The following is a 26,592-nucleotide window of genomic DNA, read 5'->3' on the forward strand; positions in this document are numbered from 1 at the left end:
ATCCCCAAAACTTTAGCTGTGCTGAAAGATAAGCACAGAGCCATGCAGGCCAGGGCTGAGCACAGAGGATCCTCAAAGACAGGAAGGTCACTGCCATGGGCAGGTACTGCTTTCTCTCTAGGTTTGGGTACTCTTGAATTCAGCAAGGGATACATTCCTGCTAATCTGTGGGGATAAAGTAAATCAACATCTCATCTCCTACAAGTCACTCCATGTTCAGTCCATGAAGAAAGATTTCCAATAATATTGTATACATGCTATCACATTCTCTTTTATTATAGTGCCAAGAAGGACACTAAACATACATTATTTGTCATTTGAGGTATTGGTTGCTGAAGTTTTTTTTTTTTTTCTAGCTAGATCTATGATCAAAGATGGTGAGTATTTTTTGTGTATTTCTCAGTAAATTGTGTCTTATTTATGCTTCATTCTGTCACCCATGTTTATCATTAATTTTTACAATATATTCACCTTGTATCCCAATTGTAGCCCCCTCCCTCATCTACTCTATGTCCCACTATTCCTCCCCCCTCTTAGACCCTATCCTTCTCCTGTAGTCCTCTGATAGGGAAGGTCCTGTCAGTCCCTAGCCTATCAGTTTCCATTAAGACTCCCTGTTTCCTCTTCACCTGTGGGCTTACTAGTTGTCCCCACCAGTGAGAAGTGATCAGGAAGCAGGCAAATGAGTTCAGAGACCGTCTCTTCTCCCCTTACTAGGATTCCCATATGGAGACAGAGCTGTCTATGGGCTACATCTGAGCAGGGGGTCTAAGTACTCTCATGCTCTTTGGTTGATGCATCAGTCTCTGCAGGGCCCCAGGACTCAGATTTTTTTTTTTGCTTTGTTGATCTTCTTGTGTGACTCCTGACACCTTTAGGTCCTTCTATCTCCTACTTTTTCAATAAGACATTTTGTGCTCTATACAAAATTTTTCTGTGGGTCTCTCCATCTGCTTCAATCACCTGTTGAGTGGAGTCACTTAGTGTTCATCCATGGAAGGCTCCTATCCATCCATGTTCTCTCTCTTCTATGGGTTCTGGTGTCTATCCTGTTTTCTTTTCTGAATGAGAATTAAGCATCTTCCCTATGTTCCTCTTTGTACTTTAGCTTTTAAAAGTCTGTAGATTTTAGCATGTCCAATCTATATTGTATGGTTAATATCCACTTGTAAGTGAATATATACCATACATGTATTTCTGCTTCTGGAATACATCACTCAGGGTGATCTTTTTTTAGTTCCATTCATTTGTCTTCAAATTTCATGATTTTCTTGTTTTTAATACCTGAGTAGTATTTCCTTGTGTAAATGTACCACAATTTCTGTATCCATTCCCCCATTGAGGGACATCTAGTTTGATTCCAGATTCTGGCTATTATGAATAAAGCTGTTATTGTCATATTTAAGCACATGCCCTTGTTGTATGGTTGAGCATCTTTCTGATATATGCCTAGGAGTTGTTTAGCTGAGTCTTGGGGTAGCAGTATTCCCAGTTCTCTGAGAAAGTGCCAAACTGATTTCTAAAGCAGCTGTACAAGTTTGGATTCTCACCAGCAATGGAGCAGGGTTCTCCCTTCTGCACATCTACTCCAGCATGTATTGTCCCTTGAGTTTTTGATCTTAGCCATTTTGATGGGTGTGAGGTGGAATCTCAGAGTCCTTTTCAGATTTTTAAGGACGTTGAGCATTTTTAAAGTGTTTCTACACCGTTCAATATTCCTCTGTTGAGAATTTCTCTTTAGCTCTGTACCCAATTTTTAATTGGATTATTTGATTTCATGGGTTATTTATATATTTTGGATATTAGCCTTCTGTCAGATGTAGAGTTGGTGAAGATCCTTTCCCAGTCTGTAAGCCATCATTTTGTTCTGCTGACAGTGTCCTTTGCTTTAGAGAAGCTTTTAAGCTTCATGAAATCCCATTTATTGATTGTTGATCTTAGAGCCTGTGCTTGAACTTGTCTTCTGTTCCAATGTGATCAAGCCTCTTCCTCACTTTTTTTAAATAACAGATTAAGAGTGTTAGTTTTATGTTGAGGTATTTGATCCACAAAGACTTTACTTTTGTGCAGGGTGATAAGTATGGATCTATTTCTATCTTTCTATATGTGGACATCCAGTTAGACAAGCACCATTGGTTGAAGATGTTCTTTTTTCCATTGAATGGTTTTGGCTTCTTTGTCAAAAATCGGGTGTTGTAGGTATGTGGGTTTATTTCTGGGTGTTTGATTCAATTCCACTGATCCACCAATATGTTTCTATGAAAGTACCACATCGTTTTTACTGTTTCTCTGTAGCACAGCTTGAGATCCAGGATGGAGATACCTCCAGAAGTTTTTTGTTGTACTGGATTCTTTTAACTATTCTGGCTTTTTTGTGTTTTATGTGATGTTGACAATTGTTCTTTCAAGGTCTGTAAACAATTGTGTTGGTATTTTGATGGGAATTGCATTGAATCTCTACATTTCTTTTGATAAGATGGCCATTTTGCTGTTATTCCTACTGATCCATGAGTATGGGGGATCATTCCATTTTATGCTATCTTCTTCAATTTCTTTCTTCAAAGACTTGAAGTTTTTTTATACAGATTTCTCACTTGCTTGGTTAGAGTCACACCAGTGCACTTTATGTTATTTGTGGCTATTGCAAGGTTGTTGTTGTTTTTTTCCTAATTTCTTTCTCAGCCCTCTTGTCTTTTATATACAAGAGGGTTTCAGATATTTTTTAGTAACTTTAAAATGTATCCAGCCACTTTGCTGAAGGTGTTTATCAGCTGTAGTAATTATCTGGTAGAATTTTTAGGGTCACTCATGTATACTTATCATATCATCTGTGAATAGTGATACTTTGACTTCTTCCTTTCTGCTTTGTATCCCCTTCATTTCCTTTAGTTGTTTTACTCCTCTAGCTAGAACTTCCAGTACTATGTTGAAGAGAAAGGAGAGAGTGAGCAAACTTGACTTGTCTCTGATTTCAGTGGGACTGATTTAAATTGCTTTCCATTTAGTTTGATGTTTGCTATAGGCTTGCTGTATATTATCTTTACTGTGTTTAGGTATGTGCCTTTTATCTCTGATATCTCCAAGACTTTAACCATCAAGTCTTGGTTATGGTTATAAAGTCATAAATCCAACTGAGCTTGGATATATGAAATTGTTTCAGCATCTATTGAGATGATCATGTGTTTTTTTTTCTTTTTCAGTTTGTTTATAGATTTCTGTATATTGTAGCTCCCCTGCATGCCTAGGATTGAAGCCTACTTTGTCATGGTAGATGAGATCTTTGATGTTTTCTTGGATTCATTCTGCGAGAATTTTATTGAGTGTTTTTGTTTCAATATTCATAAGAGAGAATGGTATGAAATTATCTTTCTTGGTGTATCCCTGACATTAGTTAGCTTTTGTGAGGTTTAGGTATCAAGGTGAATGTGGCCTCATCGAATGAGTTTGGTAATGCTCCTTCTTCTTCTGTTTCGTGAAATAGTTTGAAGAGTATTGACATTACCTCTCCTTTGAAGATCTGGTAGAATTCTGTGCTGAAACCATCAGGCTCTGGGCTTTGTTTGGCAGTAAGAATTTGATGACTGCTTATATTTCATTAGGGTATATAGGTCTATTAATTTAGTTACCTGATCCAGATTCAACTTTGATAAGTGTAATCTTGCAAGAAAATATTCCATTTCATTTAGGTTTTCAAATTTTGTGGCATATAGACTTTTAAGGTAAAACCTAATGATTCTTTGAATTTCCTCAGTGTCTGTAATTATACCACCTTTTATTTTCTAATTTTGCTGATTTGTATAGTATCTCCCTGTGTTTTAGTTAGTTATGCTAAAGGTTTGTCTATCTTTGTCATTTTCTCCAAGAACCAGCTCTTGCTTTTGTTTATTCTTTGAATTGTTTTCTTTCTTTCTAATTTATTGATTTCTGCCTTAAGTTTGATTATTTCTAGCCATATACTCCTCTTGTATATGTCTGCTTCATTTTGACTAGGTCTTTCATTTGTGTTGTTATGGTGATTTGAGATGCCTCAGAATTCTTTATGAAGGCACTTAGTTCTATGAACTTTCCTCTTAGAATTACTTTCATTATGTCTCATTAGTTTGGGTAAGTTGTGCCTTCATTTTTGTTAAATTCTATAAAGTCTATTAGTTTATTTCTTCCATAATCCAGCTGTCATTGAGTAGAGTTCAGTTTCCATTTTTATGTAGGCTGATTACTATTTTTTTGTTATTATTGAGGACTAGTTTTATACCATGTTGTTCTATTATGATACAAGAGATTATATTGGTATAATGTTCTTTTATTTGGAATGTATACAATTTAACCTTGTTTATTCAAATGCTGATTTCTCTCCTCCATTGTCTGGTTTCAATCCAGATACTGCATTGTGATACTTTTACAAGCATCACCTGTGTCAAGTTTGCATAAACATGCCACCATTTGTTCTCTATATTGTCAGTTAAAACAACCAGCCAAATAATGAGCAATAGAGAAGATAGGGTGAGACATCCTGGTCCAGATTAGGAGGAAGAGGAAGGAGGCAGGAGAGGAGAAGAGGAGAATCTGAAGGAGAGGTCTTGGCACCACATGTAGAAATGAACTGGAACTAAGATATCACTAAAAGCCATATGATGGGTGAATCTGATTGGTAGGAAAGTGTGGGCTTAGAGGTTAAAGATGGAGTAACTGCTGGCCAGCATTGTGCTCTAGGTTAATTAAATGAATCCTAGTCTCTGTGTGGTGATTTGGCTATACAGCTGTTTAGGAATAACCACTGCTTAACTAAAAGATTAATCAACAGTAAATATTAATAATCTACAACAAATGGCACTCAACTAATCTAAGTATCCACACCCTTTAAATCCTACTTTAATTTAATTTGGTGGGGAAGAGGAATAAGCTCTCAGCGATACAACCCAAACTTTAAACCTAAAAGGTCCCAGATAAATTACTGGCTCTTTAAAAGAGACTCTTAAACATGCCTCAGAACAAAAGACAGCCTACTTTGGGCAGAACTGAGACTGAACAAAACTGGCTGCCACTACATTCTAACAGGATGAGAGAAACATTAAAAAAGACTTCTCAGAGCTTGGCTGATAATCTCTTCTATGGTTTTAAGACAGAAATAAAGGAAAGTTTAGAAATTATGACTATGGTTACATTCATAGTCCTCAATTTAACTTTTATAATTGACTTAGCCTTTTATGTCTTCTCAAAGGCAAAGCCTTTAGAAGAGATAGTGGAACAACACAAAGAACAAGTAGAACAATATGAAGAAAAAATGAAGTTTGGAAACAGGACATAAAATGAGATACAAAAACTTACAGAATATGATAAACAACAAGAAAAGAGGGCATAGGTTTTAGAAAAGATACTGGAAAACACAAAGAACAACTAGAACAATATAAAGAAAAAATTAAAAGTTAGAAGCAAGGCATAAAAGAAGACATTCAAGAGATTATTGAACAAAACAAACAACAGAGAGATAGGTGTGAAATATGTGTACTGACCTTAAAAGAAGAGTTTAGAATACTAAGTAAAGAAAATACTCAGGCAGACGCAAAACATAATAAAAAAGAAAGCCCAACAAAGGTGGTTAGAAAACAAATGTTAGCTTATTTAGTCAGTGTACAACAGAGACCAGCAGAAGATGATCACTCATAGGATTACCATGAGGTTGAATGGCACCCTGTGGAAGTGCTACACCTGAGGTGGATATTCAATTCCAAAGAGCTGAAACTTTATCTAAAGTGATACAAAGTGTTAGATGCCTTAAGTGTACAGGACCAGAAGGTCAAATAAGAAAACTAAGACTATATGTGGCTGAGATAGCCATAAGCTTATGGAGAAGAGATATGTTACAACAATGGAAGACCCAGATTAACATCCCCCCAAGTTCTGAGACAAGCCAAAAAAACAGGTAATACTACTGAAAAAGAAGCTAATTTTTTTTAAATGTCATCAAAAACAGTTTCAGACTGTCCAGGCTGTCCATAAACAATATACAACAGAGGCATTCTTTTCAACTGCCTGTTGGGAAGCCACTGCTAATAAAACCCCCAGAACCTTATCAAGGTAGTTGGCTGACCAACCTATTTGGATTGAACAATGGTCTATGAGTAAAGAAAAATTACTGGCACTAGAACAGTTAGTCCTGGAACAGCTGGAGGCTCAGCATATAGAGGAGTCCAACAGCCCTTGGAATTCTCCTGTATTTGTCATCAAAAAGAAATCTGGCCAATGGAGGATGTTAACAGATCTCAGAGCCGTTAACAAAATTATTCAGCCAATGAGATCGTTACAATCCAGAATCCCATTGCCTTCCTTGTTACCTAAGGAATGGCCTGTTATAGTGATTGATTTAAAGGATTGCTTTTTCACAATTCCTTTACAGGAGCATGATAGGGAAAGGTTTGCTTTCTCAGGACCCACTTTGAATAGAAGCTGTCCAATAAAGAGATATCACTCGGGTCTTACCACAGGGGATGTTGAACAGTCCTACTTTGTGCCAATATTTTGTACAACAACCGTTGGCGGTAATTCGTAAGCAGTTTCCTCAATCCATAATTTATCAGTATATAGATGCTATCTTATTAGCTGATTCAGATACAAAAACATTAGAAAATATTTTTGATGATATAAACAGAACTTTGTCTTGTTGGGGTTTAGAGATTGCTTCTGAAAGATTACAAAGAAGAGATTCTATTACCTAGGATACAAAATAGGTCTACAGAAAACTTGACCACAAAAAAGTACAAATTAGAAGAACCCAATTAAAAACTCTTAATGATTTTCAAAAATTGCTGTGAGATATTAACTGGCTATAGCCTACCTTCGGTTTAGCTACTCAAGAGCTAAGTAACTTATTTCAAACCTTACAGGATGATAAGGATTTTAGAAGTCCAAGAAAGTTATCAACTGAAGATGAAAATGAATTGGCTCTGGTAGAAAGGAAATTACAGATGCATATATAGACCATATTGATCCAAAGAGGGCCTGTATTTTGGTTATCTTGCTTTTCACTCATTAGAATGGATATTTTTGTCACACAAACAAAATAAAAACTTAAAAACTGAATCCTTATGATTCAGTTCAAAAATCAAAATTATATACAATTCTCTTGGTGTTATCAAATTTTCAAGAATCTCTTAATATAGTCACTGACTCACAATATGCAGAAAGAGTTTTTCTGCACATAGAAACTGCTGAACTAATTCAGGATAATTTGGATTTAACGTCACTGTTTCTTCAATTAAAACGAGTAATCAGAAATAGAAATAATACACTGTATATAATGTAGATCAGATCTGATATGGGTCCACAAGGCCCTCTCGCACAAGACAATGATGAAATTGATCAACTATTGATAGGAAGCGTGTTAGAGGCCTCAGAATTTCATGAAAACACCATGTTAACAGCAAAGGTTTCAAAACAGAGTTTTCTATCACTTGGCAACAAGCCAAAGAAATTGTGTGAAAATGTCCCACTTGTTCATTATATAACTAAACTTCACTAACTGCAGGAAGTAACCCTATCTTTATTTAAAGAAATGAAATTTGGTAAATCATGTGTTTTATTTTATAGAGTTTGGTAAGCTGAAATATGTGCACCATACTATAGACACATGTTCAGGGTTCTAATGAGCAAAAGCCATAAGTTCTGAGAAGGCTGATTCAGTTATTATGTATTTATTAGAGGTGATGGAAGTTATGGTTATTCCTACACAAATTAAGACTGATAATACTACATTATATGTCTCTAATAAAATGGAAAGATTTTTTTTACATATTTTAAGATAAAACATGTTACAGGTATACCTCACAATTCTGCCAGTCAAGCAGTCACTGAAAAATTGAATCATACTTTAAGGGACATGCTTAACAGAGAAGGTTATTACCCACCCCCAGAGATAGATTACATAATGATTTATTGACCTTTAATATATTAAATGTTAATGAACAGCAATCAGCAGCTGCACAGAGACACTGGGTTATAGAAAAAACTACTGAATTATTTCAGCCTATATATTTTAAAGATACCCTAACTTCACAATGGACAGTAGGGAATGTGTTACACTGGGGAAGAGGTTTTGCATATGTTCATACAGGAGAAGATAAATTATAGGTTCCTTCAAAACTAATAAAAATCAGATATCACAGAGGATGACCACCTGAAGACCTTGGCCACACACAAGAAGAGAGAAATCAAGAAGACCAAACAGAACAGGTAATATAATTTGATATTATATTACCACATGGGAACATCTCTAAAACTGACTGAGACATAAAAAAAAAGTCTCTAACCAGAACTTCAGCAGTACATGGCCAATAAATCCTTGGCTATGATATCCTCAAAATTGATTATGCCATTCTTTTAATTGACATTGATGAAATTGGTTCACAGTTTAATTTTAATCTGAACATCTCATATATTTATAATTTTATTACTGTGTAATGCTTGTGAGAAATTATATGTTTTCAGAACAAAAGGAGTGAATACTGGAGATGCTGTACCAAACCTGACAGAATCCTCCTTCCAGCATGCTGAGACATTAACACATCTGTTTCAGTATCTTGCATGTTCCAGAATTCTGCTTGTTCCTGCCTCAACTCCTTCAATTACTGTTTCTCATCATGACCTGTTCCCAAGAGAGCTTTGAAGAAAGCTGCAAATCTTAATTGGTCCCACATTTTAGACTGTTTTAAACAGGACTTTTATTAACTCTTATTATGTTCATTTAAAGACTGGATCACAAATATTGCTTGCTTAATTAAACATTTTTTCCAATTTTCTTTGGGCCCCCAACAGGATTTCTGCATGTCCAAAATGTCATCTAGAAGAAATCAATGAGAATGATGTCCTATTTTCCTTAAGGGGGATTGGGTAGGTTTTCGTTTGTTTGTTTGTTTTTCCCCTGTGGCTACAAGTATTTATTGTCATTGGGAGATGTTTATAAATTACTAATGGCCTTATTCAGAGTGAAACTTTTATGCCCAGTTTGGGAACCCCAAAAGACCAGGGATACACTCTGCTGTAAATATATGAGGTTTTTAAAATTGTATACGTGTTCAGACATTGGACACAAACTTCCTGTGGACTCAGGAGAGGAATGTAGCCCTGAGATATAGGAAAGCAAGGTTTTTATGGGGCAAAACTGAAAGCAGGGACTTACATGGTTTGGCATTACATGATTGGGTAAGGAGAATTGACTTTTGAAATGATTGGTCCACTTTAGGCACCAAGACTACAAACTGTTCTGGCCTGGTCCTATGGGCCAGTTTCCTAGCAACTGTATAATTAGTGGGCAGGAAAGAATGCAGTAAGGCTAATTTGTGCCCTCAGGTCATTAAGGCTAATTCTTCCCTGAAGGTGGCTGGACGCGTCTCCAGCTACCTAGCCTTCCTTCACGCTTTTGCTTTAAACTTTAAAACAATACCCACTGATTTTCAAGTCTTTGGGCTTTTAAACACACTAAGAATTTCTTGAAATGGAGATTAAAAAATGAGATAAAATGAAGGTTCAAATCTTTCTTCCATCTGCTTTTTTTTTCTATAAACTCTACTGTGTGCCTTCCTTGTGAAAGGAACCTACCTGGCAATATGCCAGCAGGCCTGGCTTTGAATTTTTTTATTTCAATATTATTATTATTATTATTATGGGTTTTTGAGACAGGGTTTCTCTGTGTAACATTGGCTGTCTTGGACTTTCTCTGTAGACCTGGCTGGCCTCAAAGTCACAGCCTCCTAAGTGCTAGGATTAAAAGTGTGTGCCAACGTGTTTGGCAGAACTTTTCTATAGCCTGGGTGAAATCACACTGTGTGACTTAGAACACAGAGTTGTGAGTGTGAAGAGCTGGGAGGGGTCACAAGCTCTTGTTTTTGGAGACAGGGTTTCTCTCTGTGGCCTTGTATATCCTGGACTCACTTTGTAAACCCAGATGACCTGGGACTCACACCTCTTCTTGCCCCACTGAGGATCACAGGCATGTGACACCACAGCTGGCTTTTTGTTATAATCCTTAAAAATGATTTATAATCTCTGTTTACCTTCCCGAGACCAGGCCTGTTTTGACTGGGAGAGTTGGCACTCACTAAAAGAAAGGGGGCCAGGAACCCCAGGATTCCTTTGTCAGTGAGCAGGGACTGGCTGAGCTCTGGCTGAACAGGAGAATTTATACTGGACACATTTAAACTGGGATTATGTAAATTTAGCTGGGGCTGTGGGGCAATAAACTAGCTTTACTTACAGATGGTTGTGCTCTTTCCCCCTCTCCTAAGTAGTGTAAAACTCATCTATTTGTTTATGTTTATGTGATGAGTGTTTTGCCTACATGAATAGCTGTACCTGTGTACCATGTGGATGCCTGGTGCCTGAAGAGGCCAGAAGAAGGAGCTGAATCCCCTGGAATTGGAGTTACAGATAGGGTGAGCTACCAGGTGTGAACAGACTTGGTCCTTTGAAAGAACAAGTGTTCTTAACCCCCAAGACATCTCTGTAGCCCTGAACTATAAAAGGCATCCATGATCTGGTCCTCAGTTTTGGGGCATATTGGTTGAAATCCTCTCATGATATTGACCCTAAGTCTAGAAGGTAGTCACTGAAATTTCTGGGTTCCAGTGATGCTCTGCAGCTCCTGTGACCTTGCCCTGGTGCTATGGGGGTCAGTCAAGAAAGTGGCCAATATACTGCAAAACACCAGCATGCTGGGTGTTGGGAGGCTGGCTTCTGTAAATCAGTTAGGAAATCTCTAGCCAGAAAATTCACAGTAGACACTCCTAAGTGATGGGATGGCTGGGTATCCCAAGACACAGTAGAAAGCAGGAGTTGTATCCTTGTTGAATATGACAATTGCCATGGCCTGGGAACATAGATTCAGGTCACACCAAATTCCACGTTCCAATGTGGAGGCAGTCCTGTCAAGTATTTCTACTAGCAGAACAGCAATAAATGTTCTTCAGTTAGATCATAGAAACACAGGTTATGGCAAAGCATAGAAAACTCAGATATGGGCCTCCAATGCCATCAGGTGAAATTCTTAACATCAGGTTTGGCAGAAGCTTGTGTTGTAGTTAGCACGATCATAGAGGTATTCATCAATTCTAGGACACTAGGTCCAAGAAAAAAATGGCTGGCAAGGAATGGCCAACAGGGTCTAAAGATGGCCCAAGACAAATTGTTATCAGACTCTGGATACACCAATGTCTCCACATCACTCCAGTTCTGGTCGGTCAGTCAGACTGTGTAGACACGGCTCCTCTGTGGAAATTCTCATTCCCATGATGAGGTGGACAGTCAGGTTCAGGGTGTGCAACTCTGTCAACACAGAGGAGACACTTCCATCAAACTCCACAGACAACAAATTGAATCCAAGAGCAGGTGAAGAAGACAGACAGGAGACTGATACCAGCAACCACCTCAGTGTTCCTGAATTAGAGTAATATTCACACACACACACACACACACACACACACACACACACAGAGCAATATTCTCTCTGTGTTTATGTCTCTATTTATCTGTCTGTCTCTCTTTCTCTCACTCTCAAACATACACCTTCCAAATGAATCATGAACAGAGTCTCAGAGTAGCTAGTTGGGAGACACAGATGACTGTGCTGTGGTGACCAATGAAGAATAAAGAGCAGAGGAAGCATCAGATGAACAAGAGATGGCTTAGAATACTGGGATTTCCCTTGACAATGGGGCAAGGCCTAGTACTTCAGGAAAAGACCCAAAACCACAGCAGTGAAAACAGAGAAGCACAGAGCTATGCCAAAGCCATGATCAGAGGATCCTAAAAGGTGTGGCAGATAACTTATTTGGGGAAGTGGGTTTAGCTCAGGAGCACAAACTTTCATATTTCATAGAGAAGAAATTGTCAGGTTCCAGTTTTCCAGAAATGCCTAGCGTGGTCAATATAATGATTGACATTTCTATCATTATTAATAAAAAGAGGGAAGAAAAACATGAGTAATACATGTGGGTACAGAGATACAGATATTTGCTCACACAGAAATACCATAAAAGCATGAACACAGAAGCCATAATGCATACAAAGAAACTATATATATATATATATATATATTAAATGCTATTGTTGTGCTAAAGGTGTGTGTGTACACACACACACATATAAACCATTGTCAACCCACAAATATGCCCTTGAGTTTTTCTGTTGTCATCTGTTGCTGTTCATGGGACCCACCCATTAGTCTGGTTTGTTGCCCCAATTAGACTCCCTTGGAGAAAACTAAATTTTTAATTAATTATTATTTAATGATTTAGTGAGTGTTCTTTTAAGGAGTAGGAGAACTGTATTGATGATCCATGGTGTAGTTATTTTCGGGGGGGGGGAGATTTATTATATGCACAGAATTCTATACACCTGCATGTCAGAAGAGGGCACCAGATCTCACTATAGATGGTCGTGAGCCCTTGTGTGGGTGCTGGGAATTGGACTCAGGACTTCTGGAAGAGCAGCAAGTGCTCTTAAGCTCTGTACTGTCTCTCCACCCTCCTTATTTATGTTTTTTTTTAAATTTTTATTTATTCACTTTACATCCCTGTCATAGACCCGTCCCTCCTCTCCTCCTGGTCCTACCATCCCTCTTTCCCCTATCACCCCTCACCTGGCTCCTTAGAGAAGAGGATCACACCCCCTCCCTTGTGCCCACCAACCAATGCCAACATATCAAGTACTATCAGGACTAAGTGCATCCTCTTCCCCTCTGGCCTGGGAAGGCATCCAAGACATGGGAAAATGAGTAAAGCTAGCTGTTGGGTCAGGATGCATTCATATGTGTGTTGGTCCTGCTGTGTTTACAAGGCCTTGTTACCCTTGTGTCCTTCATCCCCTCTGACGCTTACACTCTGCACACAGAGTACCTTGAGCTCTTAGGGGTAAGAGTTTGCTTGAGACATCTCATTTAGGGTGGAATGTTCCAAGGCCTCTCACTGTCTGTGTATTGACTGGATGTGTGTCTCTGGATTTGTTCCCATCTGCTGCAGGAAGAAGTTTCCAATGATGGCTGAGCAAGGCACCAATCTGTGAGTATGGCTGTGCTACTTTAGCACAACTGTAGCATTTAGATTTTCTCTCAAAATACCTGGCCTGTGTAGACTCAGGATCCTGGTCACCCAAGAAGTATTGGATCAGGTTCCTTCTCATGAAGTGGGCCTCCTGAAACCCAACCAGGTATTATTTGGTCATTTCCATGACGTTTGTGCCACAAGCGCATCAACAAATCTTTTAGTCAGGTCATCGTTGGAGAGTGCAGGGCATATGGCTGGGTTGGTGTGTACTTTTCTCTTCTGGTGGCAAGTACAGTATGTTCCAGTATCATGAACTGTAGCCCATAGGTGGTGAAGGTTCTAGATAGGCGCCAACTGGGATTCTCTATGTCCAATGTCTTGAGGAGGTGTTGTCCTCAGCAACAGAGTCTTACCATCAGGTTGAGGAGAGCACGAGAGGACGGACACAGGTTCGGTGGCCCCATGCCCTGCTTTGATCTAGTACAGAGTCTTCCTACGTTCTGACCCCACAGGACTCAGGGAGGAGGCCGGCTCTCGAGACACTCCTTTATGTGTTCTTATTAAATTGAAATAAATACATAATATTAAATTAAGCACATCATCTATATGAAGCTAGTTAGTAAGTGACACATGAGCACCACCAGAGAGCACTGGATCCCTTGACAGATGGGTCGAGCACCACCGTGTCACTGGGGATGGAACCCAGCACATCGGTAAAAGAGGGATTCTTTGTGTAAGAGCCCTGGCTGTTGGGACGACAAAGGTTGGCTTGTTTTTTTTTTTTTTTTTTTCTTTTTTCTTAACTTTTATTAAATGCACTTTATTCACTTTGTTTCCCCCATAAACCCCTCCCTCTTTTTCTCCCAATCCTACCCTCCCTCCTCCTTCTTCACGAATGCCTTTTCCCCAAGTCCACTGATAGGGAAGGTCCCCCTCTCCTTCCTTCTGATCTTAGTCGTCCATCCATCCATCCATCCATCCATCCTTTCATTCATTCATTCATTGTACAGCATTCTGTCTGTGCATGAGAAGAGGGCAACGGATCTCATTACAGATGGCTGTGAACCACCATGTGGTTGCTGGGAGTTGAACTCAGGACCTCTAGAAGAGAAGCCAGCGTTGTTAACCTCTAAGTCATCTCTGCAGCCTCCGGTTTTGTTTTTTGTTTTTTTTTTTTTTTTTGTTTTTAATCTTTAAAAACGATTTATTATCCGTGTGAGCGCGTTTCTGCCTTCCCGAGAATAGTCCCGCTTTGACTCGGAGACTCGAAATTACTTTTTAAAAGGGGGTAGGCACCCCAGGATCCCTTCTCCACGGACCCGCTGGACTGCTTCTGATCAGGGAAATTCAAAGTGCACTTTTGTCCTGCACACAAGGGACTTCCAGCAGTCAGTTGGGTTTACTTCCGGTACCAGGAGGCGGGGCGAGACGTCACAAATCGGCTCCGAAAGGCTCGGGATCCTGAAGACAGCGAGGGGCGCAGGGCCGGGACATTAATAGGACACCGGGTACCGGGGAAAACGCAGTGTGCGCTGTGACGACAGAAAAGAGCTTCAAGGGACACTTCTGGGTCCCGGCAAAGCTGCAGGCAGCGAAGGAAGAAGACGGAGGTTGGCATTGGGAGGGTGGGAGCAGTGCACACAGCCTCCTGGGAAATGTATTTCCGCGTCCGCGACTCGGTAATGCAGAGGATATGGTGAGACCAGGCTATGTGACTACAAGCAATCCCAGAAGTCCTTGCTCCGAGACCCGCCATATTTGTAGTTTCCACAGAGGCTTGCAGCCAGCACAATGCACTCTGGGATTGTTTGTAGTTCCCTGGCTAAGGAATGCTGGGCTTTAGGAATCCTCCAGGTTGTGGTTCACATCCGTGTCTGGGACATTTCACCATGAGTTCAGTGCTTTGTCGTAAGGATGTTCACAGTCGTACTAGATAAAACAGATAATTGTTGCCTATTATACAACGTAAGTGGCCAGATGTGGGGCTGAAATGCGGTAGATAGTTTAGAGCCTGGATAGCTCCTAAGAGGGTGGATACGGGGGGGGGGGGGCGGAGCGGGATAGACAGGACTATGGTGAATGTTGAGTGGAACGCGAGCACCCACAAGTATGCATGCCATGTCTTCAATGTCTTATATACTGTTGAAAAAGCAGGCACTTGAGGAAAACTATAAGGTTATGTTCCAAGAACCTGACGGTAGAAATTCAAAGTTCAAGAGTTAGCATAGCACCTGTTGATTTTCCTAGTTCCTCTTTCTATATCCTGTTATTTTCAGGTATTTCAAACTGAACACACAGCATCTTTTCGGGCTGGAAATGGAATGTAGTTTTCAGGGCAGATAGGTAATAGCATATAATTTTTGAGTATTCTCTTAGAAAACCCTTACCAATAACTCAAAAGCGGACGTCTCACGCCTGGTGTTGGAGTTCTTGTTAGATGGAGGGACCATTGTCATCACAGGGGCAAAGTTTCATTTAAACTAAATTTTCGTTTTATACAACTTACATGTATTATACATATCTTAGGTAGATTGTCACTAATATGATTTCGTGTTACTTTTTCAGACATCCTTACTGTTATTTTACCTTCCTCCTTTTTTGTATTTCTCTCAGTCTCACCTCCTGATTATTATTACCCCCCCAATGTTTTTCCCATTTCCTCTTTCGAATCACTAAAACCCTTCTACTTCCTATTGCTCCCACAAAAAGGCATTTTCATTTTGGAAATGCTCCCTTTTTCACTCTTTGTTATTGCAATTACTGCCAGATATGGACTCACATCTGAGTACATACATACTCAGTTTAGAGCTAGGAACCTTAGAGGAGAGAATATGTGAAGCTTTTCTTTCTGTGTTTGGATTACCTCATACAACCTGATTTTTTTTCTAGTTCCATCTCTTTACCTGCAAAATTTTTATACTACTCAACAGCAATTCATTTTAAAATCATGAGCTAAAGAGGTAATATTTAGTTATTTTCCAGGTTATAATATAATTATACCATTTTGTGCCTTCTCTTTTCTTCCCTCCAAACCTTCCCACATACCTCTCCTGCTTCTCTCTTAAATTCATCGTATTTTTTTCGTTAATTGGTATTATACTCTTAACATTAGTTGCTCAGTTTAATAATGTGACTTCCATGGATGTTTTCAGGGCTGATTGTTTGGTGTTGGATAACTGATTGTTCGCTCTTTCCTGGGAAGAATATTTATCCCACTCTCAGCCTTTATCAGTTCCCTGTAAATTTTTGCATATGATTGAGGCAGTGGTTTCTTTCTGGAGCACATTCATATGTCTTATATTTTTCAACTTTCAGTCCATGTTTATGCAGGTATATTGGTAAGTCTTTTGTTTTCTTTATTTGTTATATTGGTAAGTCTTATGGCAGTGGCTTCTGGTATTATTAGGAGACACACTACCAGAACCTACTCTGATCCTCTGCCTTATATACATTTTCATCAGCTGTGCTGCATGAGCTCTGAGCCTTAGATCTGGGAATTGTTTTGTAGATATGTGTGAGTGTTCTCCAGAATTCTGCCTTATGATTGGTTGTGCTTTTCAGTTATGATTGTTGGTGTAAAGAAAGGCTTCTTTCATCAGTCACGAACTGATGAAACTTTAATTATCTGTGAACTTTACTTATCTGTGTGAATTATTAAAAATATTTAGGTTATGATGTTTATATTCATGAATGGACTTACATGTATTATAGGGATTTTATGTAGATAATTCAGAGAATGGTTGCTTAAAACTCACAAATATTTACTATTATTTCACTGACTTCCTGCTTTTATATATTTATCCATCTTCATATTTAGAGTTCTTCCCCCACATTATTCCAGTCAGATCAATTATACCCTGCCATTGTATGTTTTCTTGTTTCTACAGTTATTCCGTGGTGAATACTCATATCGGAATATTTGGAGCTAGATGCCCCAAAGTATAGAATGGGAGATATTTGTCTTCTGAATATGGGTTACCTTAATTATACTTTTTCTCTTACATATATTTATGCATGATATTTTTCTTAACAATTTATCTTGTTAAAGATATTGATGGGTTTACATTTCTTACCTATTGTGAATAGAATAATAATGAACATGGCTGAGCAAGTATTTCTAAGTGGGATATCTAGTCATTTTTACATATGTAAAGGAAAAGAGAACAGGGTCATGCAGTAGATTTATTTTTATCTTTTACAAAATTCTCTATACTAATATCTGGAATGGCTCAACCTGTTTAAAAGTCTGACCCTTTGAAGAGATTGACTTTTTTGCCTGTTATATAGAGAATCACAAATGCCACCCAATGCCCTGTTAGACTCCCCAAAATAACAAAGAGAAGACATATTTAGTTCTTGTACTATTTATCTCAGTTACTGTCATGTAATTACATTTGGAATATTTATTTTGTTTATAAATTAAATTCATAAGTAACATGCATAACATACTAAAATTTTAGCCGCAGCTTTTCTTCTGAAATAAAATGTCTGTGATTATGAGACAAAGTGAGGGGCTCTTATTTTTGTTTAAATATACATTTCAGAAAAAAGTTTCTGAAAAGTAGGGAAATACTTTATTTTTAGTATACTAATGAGTTTTATTAGAGAAACCAATGCATGAAAATGATCAGTTTTTGTATTCTATTTTTTTGTTTTTCAAACATCTCAATGAGTTTTTTTCAAGTTTTAAGAGAATAATGTAGCACTTTGGGAAAAAGATGCACCCCAGTAGCCCTGCACTGGAGGCCAAGATGGAGAAGACCTCCACAGCCACCATGGCTTTGCCCTTGGTGCACAGGTAGACTGGGATGAAGGTGACCCAGACACTGCAAAACACCAGCATGCTAAATGTCAGGAACTTGGCCTCATTGAATGTGTCAGGCAGGTTCCTCACCAGAAAAGCCACAGTGAAGCTGCCTAGGGCCAGGGTCCCTAAATAAAACAGCACACAGTAGAAAGCCGTAACTGAGCCCTTGTTGCATAAAATGATGATATGATCATATTCAGAGTATGCATCTCTGTCAGTATAGGGAGGCGAGGTTCCCAGCCAGACTCCAGAGAGAATGAGTTGGATCAGGACACAGATAGGGATGACAGCATTATAGATACCAGAGACAAACAACCTTCTCATTGTTCTTCCTGGTTTCTTGACCCTAAAGTCCAGAATTACAGTTATAGTTTTTGACAAAACAGTGGAAATAGCCAAGGTGAAGACAAGTGCAAATGCTATCTGTTGAAGTATGCAGGAGGCTGTGTTTGGGTGGCCAATGAAGAGAAAGGAGCAGAGGAAGCAGAGTAGGATGGAGATGAGCAGTATGTAGCTGAGAGTCTGGTTATTGGCCTTAACAATGCCTGATTCTCGGTGTTTGAGAAAGATCCCCAGAACTGCAATTGTGCTGACAGAGAAGCAAAGAGCTGTGCATGCCAGAGCTATGCCCAGAGGATCCTCAAAGGAAAGGAAGGTCACTGCTTTGGGCAGGCACTGGTTTCTCTCAGGGTTTGGGTACTCTTGACTTGGGCAAAGGATGCACATCTGCTGATCTGTATGGAGAAATTGGATCAACATTTCACCATATATATATATATATATATATATATATATATATATATTTGTTGCACATTTAGACTGCTTTCCAGTGATGTGTGTATTCTGGTATATTCTGCTTCCTGTTTCTGCCAAGTACATGAACTCTTTAGAATTTGCATTTGTACTGTTTATCTTGTTAAATTAAAAATAAGCTTTCTTCTCAGCAGCTTATCACTGTTTCTCAAGGACAGTGAAATCTATTTTACTCGTATTCAGATAAAGTAATACTGTCAAGTGAGCCTTCAAATCTTTTTTTACACTTTGAGTTTCTAAGTATGTGTACATTGTATTTTGGTGACATCAATGTATAAAAATATTATTTTTATGTATATTAAATATTTTATATATATTAAATATATAAAAATATTCCTTGTTTCCATCATCATGGGTTCTTCTCATTTTTCTTGTTACTCACTGTTTCAGTGGATATTTGTTATCCCACTCCTATAATTTTTCTAAGGTAACATGGGAATAAATTAGGTCTCACCTCCATGACCTATGGAACAATTCTGATTTGGTGGTAAATATACAGCCCTTGCATCAACAAACTCCAGCTATAAGCTCAGACCAAAATTATTACCTATCTCAGCTGTGGAAGTTGGAAATAAATTTCTATAGTCTTTGACATCCTTTGACTCAGACCAGGACTCTTTCTCTCTCATTATTAATTCCAGGATAATCCTGGGAATTGTTATAATTTACACTCTTGTTCTTCCAGTAATATTCTAAAGACTAAAAAAATAACCTACATGTCATAAATACCATAAATCTATAAAAATGTTAAATCAGAAAGGGAGAATGACACAGCCATTTTCATTGAAATTGCTGAGAGTCATGAAACACAGTTGCTTGGTGCTATTCCAGCAAAGCTGTGCAGATTGTTACAATCATTGTTCTTCTATCTCTAACTTCTGTTGTTGTTTTTTTTTTGTTTGTGTGTGTGTGTTTGTGTGTTGCATTACATTGGACTTTCTTCACTATGATTTAATTTCTGTTTTTTTTTTCTACAGAAAAATTATGTCTGATTCTTTTTTAAAATTAGGCATTTTGACAGGATTATCAACATGGATTGCTGCAGCCATGAATCATCTGAAGGAATGGGCGGGCATGGGAGTGTTAGCAGGCCTTCTGGTGTTGGTCTCCTTGGTTTGCCTGTGGTATATATGCAAGATTAGAGTCTCACAACACTGTGATGCAGCCATGATCATTCAGGCCTTTACAGCCATTGAAGCAGGACATTCTCCCCAAGCATGGTTGGATACCATAAAAAGCTAAAATGATACGCTCAGGATGCGAGGCTAAGCACTGCACTCAGGGTCAGCCGCTTTGGACCCAGAGAAGAGCATGTCTGATTGCATGCGGGTTGATGCCCCAGGTCCCGCCTCTGAGAAAAAGGTATCAGACGGGTCTGATGCTCTTCGGGTGGATGACACCTAAATGAACATCTGTACAAAGTCCCAATTTATTTCTAATATCAGAGATCAGACCTCTACTCTTGCCTGATGCGTCTAAAACAAAAAGGGGGAACTGTAGAGAGCTGCGGAATGCTATGCCTTAAAGATGGAGCTGGTTTCCGCCTTCCACCTTCCCGATGGTGAGTGCTCTCTGTCACGAAAAACTCCACATTTGGCTAAGACCAAGGATCTGGCTTGCTTCCATGTATGTGGACCTATCTGCATTGCCCCCGTGGCACGCCTGGGTTGGCTACCCAGAGGCTATTTAAGCTGTGGGCTGGCTTTCCCCGGGGTCCGAGGATTGTTCAATGTTCCTGAATAAACTGCATTGAAAAAAAAATGCCTGTACAATAAAAGATTTTCTGGAGGTATCTTCATCTGAGATCTCAAGTAGTACTATAGTGCAACAGTAATAAAAATGGCATGGTACTGGCACCTGTACTTTAAATCTTAAAGGGGTGTGCATCTACTCATTAATCATTTTTATTAAATCATATCAAGAAGCTGAGGGGAAAAACAAATATACAGGAATCAACTGCTGTCTCAGTTTTAGACCCAGTTTGAGGGAGTCCAGACAGCCAATGCTACCTTGGGCTATTGTTTCGGCTCATCAACCTTAAATCATCCCTGGCTTTTTTATTAACGGTGTACTTTTCTTAACTTTAAATTGTTCTTTAAGATATTTTACATCAGAGCCATTAGCAAAAACATCTTCCCTGACCTTGTTAAACAATCTATTTTACCGAATTGTTTCTAAGTATAATGGTCATTGCTAACAATCTACATCTATGGCTCCTTTCAAGGGCAGTGGTTAATTCATTAATCTGCTCCAGTAAACATGTGAAAAGAGATCAAGCATTGTTAATTTTAAATGGCAGTGATATTGCCCAGTGATGACCTAGAAGTCTTCTTAGAGTTTTCATACAACTCATGTCATGAGGTATGTGGACATCATAAGGGAAACAAGCAGAGATATGCTACATAAGAGCACAAAGTCCTCAGGAAAATCAGTTCTTGGGATTATGCTTCTCCAAGACAAACTCATTGTGACTATGCTAACAGGGCAGACACATTCCATTAGTTCTACAGCTGTTTTGCTGTTGCTCCTGCATGGCTCTTGACAGGGACAGGTAGCCAAAATAGTTTGCCTATAGATGGGTAAGAGGGGGGTGAGGTTAGCTCAGGCCCTGGGAAGGAGAAATCATGGTTTTGCATGGGTTGTACTAGCCTGGAAGACCAGATAACATGGAAGGAGTGAAGGATTGCTAAGAGAAAATGGCAGGTAGATTTGATTTGATATTTTAACTAGGAACCTCTGCCATTAGTTTCAGGTTTGAATCCTACTTCTATCGTAACATAAACTTCAGAGAGAGTAGCATTTTTTCCATTGGATAATTATTATCAAGTGAGGGAGGGCAGTTACCGAAAGTAGACTCAAATTTTTGCTTTTTGTTTTTCTTACTATATTTTATTTTATTAATTGTTTTTATTTTTCACAATTTATTCATTATATATGCTGATTGAAGGTCACTCCCTCAACATTTACTAGTACCACCCTCCCTCCATCTTTACCCATCCCCTTTCCCTAGACCACTCAAAAGGGGAGTTCCTCTCCTCTGCCATCCACCCATACATTATCAGAACAGTACTCAGCTATTAAAATAGAGACATAAAATTTCTGCTCTTATTTCTTTTCCATGGGCCACTGTACTCACCTCAGAAGATTTCATACCATGAAGCTTACCTGCAACCTTACTTTGAACTAGACACTAAGTATAACTCTTTTTAAAGAGTCCCACTCCAAGACACTGTTTGATTGACCATCTCACATCCAGAAACATGTGAAATTTGAAATGCTATGAAGTCTAAAACATTTTATCACAGGCATTTAAGAGAATGTGATTCTCTTGCTGCCTGGGGGCTGTTTCCCACCAGCCCAGGAAGTCATGAGGGGCAGAAGATGAGTAGTATAAAGCTTGGAAAGCCCGCAAACATAACAGTGGTCAGCCACTCTCCGAACCACCTCAGAAAGTAAGTTCAACTTTAATTCCAGAAAACAGAAAACAGAGGCTTATATCCCTTGGGGAGTCTGTGGGATGCTCCAAGCATAGGTGTAGATAATTGTTTAATACTAGGCAATTCAAGGATGCTTGATTTGCATTAAACAGCACATGCTTATTATATGAATAAGAAGAACAAGAACACAGAACCAAATTATCCTATATTTGAAGGGAGGGGAGAGTTATCAGGGATCTGTGTCAAAGGCCATCTATCAAATTTGATTGGTGGTGTCGATGTCTAAAGACACTCTCCAGATGAAGTCAGGCAGAGAAAACTCACCCTTGATATGGTTACACATCTACTCCAGAAGCAGGTTCATACATGGAAAAGAAAGCCTTCTCCCTCATATCTCAAAATTCAGTGTGGGTTGTGATGTTTTTCAATAGTACCCCTGGAACAATAGGTATGTGTACACAAAGAAAATTCTACAGGCTACCACTGTTGTGTTACTCTCAGAGAACTTCCTGGCTGGTGTTAGTTCACCATTCCCTACATATTCATCCACTGGACTAAAAGTTTCTTGTGTAAAGTGAGGCAACTGAAAATAGTAAATGTTGAGAATCAGGATTATCAATAAGTCTTCCGTAAACACATTATATAATACTGTTGCATGTAATTGATATTCACCATTCATTGTATTCTTTTTAAAAATAAGTTTATTTACTTTAAATTCCAATAGTAATCCCCCTCCCTTCTCTGCCCATGACTACCCTCCATTCCTATTGCCCCTATCCCCTTTCCCCTTCAGAAAATGGAGGTCATTTCCATTGAGCTAGTTTACAGTTTTGTTGCATCTCAGTGGACCAAAGTACACAACGGCCTTTCCACCTTGCTTATACTCACAGAATTCCTCTCCACTAAGGATACTTTTATGTTGATGATGACTCTGGATTTGTGCAAGGCCTCACCATTTTAACACATTCATAAGTTTTTCCTCTATTATGAATCCTTTCATGATGATGAAGATTATACAAATGTGGAATGGTTTCACCATGTTAAAAACACTCACAGGCTTTCTGTCCATTAGGATTTCTTTCATGAGTGTGGAGATTATTCTGAAGTCCAAAAGTTTTTTCACATTGGTTATAGTCAGACATCTTTCCAGTATGTGTTATTTTATGTATTAGGAGATGTTTTGTGCAAAGGCTTTGCCACATAGTTATATTCATATGGTTTCCATCCAGAATGTATTGTTGTCTTAGGAAATGATTGTTACATGCAAAGGATTTATCACACTAATTACCCTCACAAGGCTTCTCTCCACTGTGTGTCTTTTCCTGTTTTCGGAGACTACTCTGCTGTGCAAAGGCTTTATCCCGTTGGGTATATTCATAAGGTTTCTTTCCAGTATGTGTTCTTTTATGGCTTATGAGATGACTGTTTTGTGCAAAGGCTTTACCACACTCATTACATTTATAAGGTTTCTCTCCAGTGTGTGTTCTTTTATGGCTTAAGAGAGTACTGTTTTCTGCAAAGGTTTTACCACAATGGTTACATTCATAAGGTTTCTCTCTAGTGTGTGTTTTTTTATGTCTTATGAGATGACTGTTTCGTGCAAAGGCTTTACCACACTGGTTACATTCATAACGTTTCTCTCTAGTGTCTCTTCTTTTATGGCTTAAGAGAGCACTGTTTTGTGCAAAGGCTTTACCACACTGGTGACATTCATAAGGTTTCTCTCCAGTGTGTGTTCTTTTATGGCTTAAGAGAGTAGTGTTTTCTGCAAAGGCTTTGCCACACTCATTACATTCATAAGGTTTCTCTCCAGTGTGTGTTCTTTGATGTCTTAAGAGAGTACTGTTTTCTGCAAAGGCTTTGCCACACTCATTACATTCATAACGTTTCTCTTCAATGTGTGTTCTTTTATGTCTTATGAGATGACTGTTTTGTGCAAAGGCTTTACCACACTCATTACATTCATAAGGTTTCTCTGCAGTGTGTGTTCTTTTATGGCTTAAGAGAGTACTGTTTTCTGCAAAGGCTTTACCAGACTCATTACATTCATAAGGTTTCTCTCCAGTGTGTGTTCTGTTATGTCTTAAGAGAGTACTGTTTTGTGCAAAGACTTTACCACACTGGTTACGTTCATAAGATTTCTCTCCAGTATGTGTTCTTTAATGCCGTATGAGCTGACTGCTTTTTGCAAAGGCTTTACCACATTGATTACATTTGTAAGGCTTCTCTCCAGTGTGTGTTCTTTTATGCCATAGGAGAACAGTGATATAGGGGAAGGCTTTACCACATAGAGTGCATTTAAAGGGTTTCTCTCCACTATGACTGCTTTCATGCCTGCAAAGATTTACCACAGTCATTTCATTACACTAATAAATATATTTATCTATATGAATTAATTTCATAATTTGGTCTAATTGTAAAGAAGAATCAAATTTTAAAGTTTTATCACTTTATTCACATTCACGGTATTCCCCTTCATTATGGGTATATTTGAAGATCCCTGTGATGGTAAGAGCATTTGTTATGTGGATCACTTTTATAGCATCATTTTTCTATAAGAGGTTTTCTCCTATATATGAAGAGTATTGTAAGAACTCAGAGTTTTACCACAGCAATCCCATTCACAAATTTTTGTACTGTATGAATGATACTTCATTTACAAAGTGAGCCAAGACAAGCAGAAGTTCCAAATTCCTAGTATTCATTGGTATTTTCAGCAATATGAGTTTGCTGATGAATTCTCAGTGAAGTTGCAAAACCAATTAACAGTAACCATTTATCACATTCAGAAAATTTACTCACAGGGGGACTACTACCAAATCAATTGTTCTTGGAGAAAGACATGTACACTGCTTCTTTCAATAACCCTATGCTCATGTGTCTTAGAATCATTTTGACATATGATATACCAGTTTAATTTACAAAAATAATAAAGATTCCCACATTGAATTAACACAGTTTGTTTTTGTCCATCATAGACATGTCATATAGGGATTAAGGTTTCTCCACAACAATATTCTTGATTCTCATAAGCTGCTCCTTTCACTAAACTTTACAATGTTACTGCAGGAAAATTAGTAACACTGGTTCTACTATGTAATTTTTGCTTATTAGAAGGTTTTGATCACATACTGATCACCAATTCAGTGTGTACACCTCTTACAATATCTGAGTAGATAGAATGAGACTAAACAGATTGGCAGTTCAAGTCAGTAGCTGTAATGTCCATATGATTCAAATGGTATTTTAGTTACAATATTATTTTATTTTCTTCTATCTTAGGGGAGTGCCTTGTAAACACAAATCAGATACCTGACATTGAAGTACATGGAATTATGAGATTTTAATGATCATCAGTACACTTAAAGCAGTGCTGTTTTTACACTGTTGCTTTTCTTTAAAACTTCCAGGACACATCCATGTGTGCTGGTACATGCCTTCAATTCCAGCACTTGTGGAGGCAGAAGCAGGCAGATCTGTGTGATTTTGAGGTCAGGCTGGTCTAACAAGCAAGTCTAAGAAAGTCACAGATACCCAGAAAAAAAAATCTATTTCAAAAACAGTAAATAAAAAGCAGCCAATAAACAACAAACAAACAAACAAAAAACACCAGACTTCCAGGACACATTAAAATTTAAGATTTATATCTGTATCAATATGCACATAAAGTTACCTTTCATTACTTGTAGAACTTTGAAATTATTCTTCAATATTATGGTCATCCCAATTGTAGTCTAAAATATAGTACGAGAAAATATATATTATTGGAAATATCATGTTATTATTAAGGCAAAACTTAACTCACTATCTTCTGTGACCCTGAGAACCATGCCTGATTTATTTACCTCATTCCTCTTCATTCTCAATTGGAATTACAGAAGAGGATCAATAACAAAGTAAAAGTTGTCTCTTTATTTTAAAAGTGAAAGAAAAATTGCAGTCTTACCTATAGCAGTGAGGTTTTCACAGGTCTCTAGCATCACATCTTTGTAGAGTTGCTTCTGGGAAGGTTCCAGCAAGGCCCACTCTTCTTGGCTGAATTTCACATGCACATCATTGAAGGTCACCGAATTCTAAAATATGCCATACATTTGTACAACAGAAACAGTGGCAACAATATAATTTATACGTCATTGTCAATATAATCATATAATTCTACTGCTTCTTCAATTTATTTTCTGACACAGAAGTGCGAATGTTATACAGTTGGGTGCTGTGTCTGATGTGAAGTAGGGGAGATAAAAAAGCCTAAAGGTTAGATTGAAAAAAAAAACAAAGGCGTGCTTCAAAAACCTGTGTTTCATCAGTTTGTAAGACATGAATATAAAGTAGCCATTAGTTCTTGAGCAATCTATGAATCATCTTCAGTTACTTGGGTGAGTAGGTCAGGACCCTGTCATGAGACAGGTGGAAGGACAAAACACAGTCATGATATTTTATATAGCAACAAATGAGATGTTTTGATCAGGGGACACTGAACAGATGGGTAACATCAATCAAAAGG

General features: G+C 38.3%; 1 long non-coding RNA gene across 1 annotated transcript; it reads right to left on the minus strand.

The window, feature by feature from the left end:
* Nucleotides 1-11,120: 11,120 nt before the first annotated feature.
* Nucleotides 11,121-26,170, minus strand: LOC132650633 (uncharacterized). Its single transcript, XR_009588879.1, has 3 exons — nt 26,035-26,170; nt 25,762-25,822; nt 11,121-11,313 (listed from the first exon to the last, which is right to left on the minus strand). It is a non-coding gene; the product is annotated as an uncharacterized LOC132650633 (long non-coding RNA).
* Between the last annotated feature and the right edge of the window lie 422 nt (nt 26,171-26,592).

The sequence above is a fragment of the Meriones unguiculatus genome, assembly GCF_030254825.1.
Source record: "Meriones unguiculatus strain TT.TT164.6M chromosome 13 unlocalized genomic scaffold, Bangor_MerUng_6.1 Chr13_unordered_Scaffold_28, whole genome shotgun sequence".
Taxonomy (NCBI): Eukaryota; Metazoa; Chordata; class Mammalia; order Rodentia; family Muridae; genus Meriones; species Meriones unguiculatus.